A 6,365-nucleotide genomic window follows, 5' to 3' on the forward strand; every position below is an offset into this window, starting at 1 on the left:
CTGGAGCCCCGCTTCCCGGCTTGCCGAAGCGCTGGCCACCCTTGTTTCAGGCAGATAAATGACTGCCGTGGCTCTGCCGGTGACGCTCAGTCCGTCCTTCACCTTGCGCAGCTACAGCATCCCCTGTGCGAGAGAAACGAGACACAATGAGGACCCGCCGGAGCCCTCCTGCATCCCGACCTGGGGCAGAGTGGCTTATTCAGGAGCCGAGACTTTGCCTTTGAAATTGGTATTTTTTGCCGCCCGGCTCACGACGGCTCAACTGGAAAGGACTGGAAACAGCACGCACCCCTTTCCCGCATCCATGGCTCGGGCTGGGATGGTTTCCCACGGTGCTGTCATCCCCGGGGAGCAGCGCTGCTCCCTCCCCGGCTCTCGCCCTCCCTCCCGAGGGCTGCAGGGGGGAAATCCGCGGGGCCTTGCCTTCATTTGTAACGACTGACAAGTTTCTAAAGCTCGTTTTTGAAATGTAGTCCTGCTTACGCTGCCCCACTGCTGCCGGGGGGGCAGAGCGCAGCCCCTGCGGCCATGGGGCACCGAGAGGGGGTCACTCCCGCAGGTAAGAATGCGGAAACCCAGGCAAACCCAGAAGGCAATAAACCCCAGAAACACCCGGGCTTACAGGATTAAGCACATACAGCTGCTTAGGGCAGGATTTGGCTTCCAGTGGTGGAAGTGGTTTGAGGACAAACACCCCAAAGAGCGATGGGAGAGATGGAGCCACGGAACACGGCGTCTTGAGCACACAGTTATGGCCAAAAGGAGATGAAGCTGCAGAGATTTGCCGAAACCCCGCTGAAACTTGCGTGAGGAGCTCTGTACCGGCTGTGGGGATGGCACAGGGACCTGTGCCCTGGTGGGGATGGCTGGGGGACCAGCGGGACCCAGCTGGGATGTCCCCAGTTGGTACCGACAACCTTGGGGGAGGAACACACCATGGAAGACAGAGCTCCCAGGGGATGGTCAACATGACCGAGCAGGACAATATCCACAAAGACAAACCAGGAGAATGAGGAGGGAAGGGAATACTGGAAAACAAAAGAAGAAAAGGTGACAGGAGGAGACAGGAGAGGGAACACGATGAGCCCCATTTGTAGGCCAAGAGGTTTGTAGCTGGGAAAGCAAATTATTCCCAGGTTTTGCTCTTCACATCTTTAAAAGCTTTGGGCTGTCGCTCAGATGAGCTTCAGGACTGTTGGCACAGCACTGCAGTGATCGGGGATGTGACTCCATTCATAATTCATAGCCCAGAGCATCAATTTATAAACTTGCATCCGAGGGCCTCGAAGCTCTCGGTACATTAATTAAGGAGGGCAGGATGCGGTGGGTCGGTGGGCTGAGCCGTGGGGGAGGCTGCACAGCCCTGCCCGAACAACGCACAGCTCCCGTTGCAATTGCAAACCCACAGCTCGTCCCTCATGCCCTGAACTGCCAAACAGCGAGAAGAATCGAGATTAGCTATGTGGACATGTGTGACGGCGGCCAAGTCACCTTTATTTTCCCATAAATAAACTCCCTTTGCAATTTCTTTGGAGATCCCTTGAGGTTTCTTCGGGGAAGGGGGGCTTGAAAGGAGCAGCCCTGCTTCGGTCCGACTCCCCTGCACAAGGGCTGAGCCCGGTTGGACTGGGGAATTAATTAATTAATTAATTAATCCACAGCGTGGATTAACCCGGGCACAGCCCAGGGTGACCTCAGCCCCATCTCAGCCCTCTGGCCGGGGCTCTCCGCAGGGCGATGGAGCAGGAGATTGCCCAGCGCTGGAATTGGCTTTGGGGGAAAAAATAAAGGGACAAAGTTCAGCTGAGCGCCACGTAACCATCCCAGCTGAGCCGTGCCTAAGCCGGGTGGTCCTCACCCTTTCCAGGAAGCCACACCATGTAAATCCTGCCCTCCGGCACCTTCGCCAGCATCCAGCAGCTCCCAGACCCCTTTGCCAGGCTGAGCGTGGTCCTCACACCAAGCCCGAGCATCCTCCACGCAGCACCATGCCGGACCCCACCCCGTCCTCGGGGGGTGGACCTGTGCCACACAACGCACATTGAGGACACCCCATCGGCACCAGAAAAAAACGAGCAAAACCCAAGGGAGCCGAACCCACGTTCACCCACAAACCTCTGTCCTTTCCCTTTACTGTGGGAAGGGACACCAGGATGACACGGCTAACAAAAACAATCAAACCCATTTTCAAAGGACGCACTCTTCTCTCTGAATTACAGGGGAAAGTCATCCAGGGCTGAAATTTATGCATTAGCGTCAGATGAAACTTCTTGATCTCTGATGCTCAGAGGCCATTTGAAGGAGAGGTGGAACACAGCCTGGGGAAGGTGGGACGTGCCGGCGTGGTCCTTGCCAGGCTCCTGCAGAACCGTCCTCGTCCGCAGCAGGTCCAAAACCCAGCAGAGCACGAGGCTGCCCCTTGGCATCAACTCCAGCACGCTCTCCTCCGAGCTCCTCGGCAGAGGTGCATCTCCAACCCTTTTGCTCTCAAATCCCTGGGCGAGCCCGGGCTCTGCCCCCGTGGCACGCTGCGCACGTCCTCCGGCAGTACCGGGGCGGTCGCAGGGAGCCTCCCTGGGACGAGCCCCGGTCCCCGCTCACCGCCAAGCCAGGACCTGTGCTCCAGCAGCATCTCTGTTCCCCTATAGCTTTGCAAAAACCAGACCCATGCAGAGCTGACGGACCATCTTTTAGCTATTTTTGCAAAAAAAAAGAAAAAAAAAAGCGACTCAGAAGAGATTCCCCCAGACTGACTATGGTGGGAACATGTTGTTGTGGCACTTTGCTTCGTGCCAAGCAGGAAATACTGCACCAGTGTGTACAGCCCGACAGGCGACCTGGGCAGAATCATACCCAGGAACCAAAGCCTCGGGATAACTGGGACAGGCACTGTGTTCCTCACCGCACGGCGCTGGGCTGCGAGCGCTGGCATCACGCAGGCTGGATCGCACCCACCTTGTGCCAGGGAACAATTCAATAAATAAAATAAAGTGCATTTTTACATGCCAGACAAGGCGGGTTCACAGAAAGACGAGGGATAAGCCGAAACCAGATAAACCAGTTTAGAAAAGCCCCAAAGCTTCTCTAACCAGTGCTGCTCAGGACACCCCGGGGCTGGCCCCAGGGCAGGGGAGGGGAGATGCCTCCTGGGCTCGGGGATGCCACCACCGGCTGTACCACCACTGAGCGGCCACAGCCCAGCGCTGGGAGTATCTGTCATGTATTTATTACACATTAACCAGAAGTTTACAAATCTTGGGGCCAGCACGATCATTTTCACATTTTTCACATTCTTTCACATTTTCACGCCTGCCTGAAGAGCAAAGCCGCAGCCGGAGCCCAGAAAAACCTGCCGCCCTTTGAAGCACGCCCGGCTGCGCCGACTGCGCCGAGCCGTCCCCCGCCAGCACCCGGGGCTCGCACCCCACCCGGGGCGTCACAGCTCTGATCTCCGGCCCAAACCCACGCCCGCGGCACTGCGCTCCCGCCGAAAGCCTCGGCAGGCATCCCCGTCCCGGCTGCGAGGAGCGGGGAGATAAGGACACAGCAGGGCACGGGAAATTCCAACCGGAGTGGGCACCCGCTGTTATCCCAGGACCACCCCAGGGGCTCCCAGCATCACCCCTTGTGCCGGCGGGGTCAGGGAAACTGAGGCAGGAAAGCATAAGCCATCGCTCGAGCTGCGTGCTGGCTCCACCGCTGCCGAGTGACACGGGATGGGGATGCGCCCCCACGGCGTGGCCCGTGGCGCTGACCCTGACCCCACCGGGGACACACAGCCTGGAGGGGATGGTCGGTGGCACACCCCGGCAGGGACCGCCGGGCTTTCAGGGGGGGAGAAGAAAAAAAAAAAAAATCCTCATTTTGTTTTCAAACTAACCACACACAGATTCTATGTTCGATTTGAGCACAGCAAAAGGCAGCAGGGGCCTCGTGAGGGGTTCGTCCCTGGGGCAGAGGGCGCAGGAGCTCTGCCTCTGCCCCGTTAGGACTCCTCGGTCCCGACGTGTTTACCAGCAAAGCTCCGTTCCCGGTACAACTGTCCTGACAATGCTCTGAACAGAGTCAAGACTTTATTCCAGGAAAAGGTTTTCTACTGGAATAGTTTATACTAGTTCCCCTAACAGAATAAGCAGCACCGACAAAAACATACTTCTGCAGATTTACTAGGATTCCTGCCAGCTCCTGAGACAGGAGAATGTTTTTCACCCATCTCATTGCTAGGTCTTTCAGCGAAAACATTACACATGCCGAGCAGGGCTGGGCGAACCCCAGCAGAATAAATGAACTGGAAGTCCCTGACCCATCCGACGGCAGAAAGCGGGGGCCTGCGCTCCCTTTCTCTTCGCAGCCTGCTCTGTTTTCCAGCTCCCGGCTGATTTATGCCCACTGACGGGACGCTTGCTCTCCTTCGCTATCGTTTACGGAGCCCTCAAACACCAGCCGCGCTCCCAGGCTGGGGACGGTGCAAAAGTCCTCGGGAAGACGGAGAAGCACGTCACGATCCAAGCCGCTGCCAGGCACGGGATGGACCCGCGTTGGATGTGCCGGGGCAAAGCGTGCCGGCAAGACATGGCCAAAGCCGCTCCGAGGCCAGGCTGCAGCAGGGAAAATCCATCTCAAAGCGGGCCAACAACATGGGGGGAAAAAGCATTTCACAGCAGAGCTGCAAAGCCCCGGGGCCCGAGAGGCTGCCGCCCCCAGCCCTCAGCCCCAGCCCTCCCCCGGGGGCGCCTCCAACCCCCCTCGCTCCCCAAAGCCTTATTGCACTTGGAAAGCCCAAAGGAAAGGAATGAGAAGGTGAAGCAGAGACAGATGCAAAGTACCGACAAGAAATACCAAGGAGTAAATCGCCTTTGTTTTTTCATGCCAAAGATATTTGCATTCTTATTTCTCCCCTGGAGGCACAAACCTCTTTTGTTGTCCCATAACCACTTGCACTGTCGCTGCCAGGAAGAATTACAGCTCGGGGAGGGCGACCCATTCTCAAGGAGAAGCTTGTGTAACGGGATATCGGCTCTTTGAGGGCAGACAAGGTGGTCGCCCCTTTATCCGTACCCAGGAAAGGCATTACCCCTCGGAGGAAGGGGTTTCCCGTGGGATGGGGCGATATGGGGTTCCCCAAGGACACACGGGGCGCAGTCCCCATGGCCCAGCACCTGGATTTTAGCTTGTTTAGGACAGGACTGCGAGGGGTGAAGCTGCCAAAACCCTCCCTGCGAGGACAAGAGCATCAGCGGCTTGCTGGAGGCAGCGGCCGTGGGATCAGCATCGCCCTGAGAAATGAGCGGCAGCTTTCTCAACGTTACCGAGCGAAAGCAATTTTCATTTGCCCAGTTCGTCAGAAGTCTGCAGAATTTTGCTCCCGCTGCCCCGCCACCCTGACCTGCGCCGCCCCACTTGCAACTCCTATTGTGACCAAAAAAAAAAAAAAAAAGAAAACCAAGAGAAGGGACTCAGGGGACTCCTGCCAAACCAAAGGCGGCAGCCCTCGCTGGCGGGTGAGGCACTGAAGGAACATTTTAACCTGGGTAGTTTTTCCAGGGGTACGAACCAGCATCGCCCAGTTGCACTTTAACCCAGCAAACTGGGGTCCTGGGCCAGTGAGAGGAGGCATCCAGTCACTGCCCCACTCTGAGCCCTCTGCTGTTACCTGCGGGCAAAAGTCACTCACCCACGAGTCCCAAGGAACGGTGTGAGGCTCCAAAATCTCCCCAGCAATGTCTGTCCGCGCCCAGCACATCGTGGCCGGCACTGGGATGCAGTGGTCACGGTGGCTGGGGCACAGCGAGCTGGGAACCACAGCGCTGTCAGTTTTTTCCTCTTTTTTTACTGATTTCAGGGAAATTTAGGGGAAACCCTAGAGTGCTCATCCCTTTAGCTCCATCCTGCTTTGCTGGGCAGTGCTGGGAAGGATCCCTGCACTGTGCTCTCCGTGCCAGATGTCTGACCCCCCCCAGCTCCCTTCCTCCCCAGACCGTATAGGTGGTGAGTCGGTCTCGCCTGCTGCCAGTTGACTCACAAATCCCTACTTTTTAAGTTCCCTACATAAAGGAGACGTTTTCCCCTAAAAATGCAACATGCGCTGCCCACAATACTGCAGCGCAGAGGGGACGAGCGCACGCTGACACGACGCGTGGGGCTTTGGCGTGTGCTGAGCCCCGTTCCAGCTGTTCCCATCCTGTCCCCAGCACCTCGCACGGCAAACGGGACCGCTGCGAGCCCAAACTCGGGATGCTCCCAGCCCTGCATCCCGCTGAAGCGGGATGAGGAAGGAGGGACGCAGGCGGCCGGCTCCTGGCCACACTGCCCAAAAGGGCCTAAAGTGTGTGGGGATACCCTTTGCTCGCCCCCCCCCCACCCCC

At 57.6% G+C, this 6,365-nt stretch overlaps 1 protein-coding gene across 1 annotated transcript in view; it reads left to right on the top strand.

Moving 5' to 3' along the window:
- Positions 1-3,696: 3,696 nt before the first annotated feature.
- SLC16A6 (solute carrier family 16, member 6) overlaps positions 3,697-6,365 on the top strand; it is a 10,543-nt gene continuing 7,874 nt past the window's right edge. Inside the window, exon 1 of the mRNA XM_009894769.1 lies at positions 3,697-3,719. The gene's annotated coding sequence lies outside the window, so the exon portion shown is untranslated. The remainder of the gene's footprint in view (positions 3,720-6,365) is intronic.

The sequence above is a fragment of the Charadrius vociferus genome, unplaced genomic scaffold (assembly GCF_000708025.1).
Source record: "Charadrius vociferus isolate BGI_N301 unplaced genomic scaffold, ASM70802v2 scaffold321, whole genome shotgun sequence".
NCBI lineage: Eukaryota > Metazoa > Chordata > Aves > Charadriiformes > Charadriidae > Charadrius > Charadrius vociferus.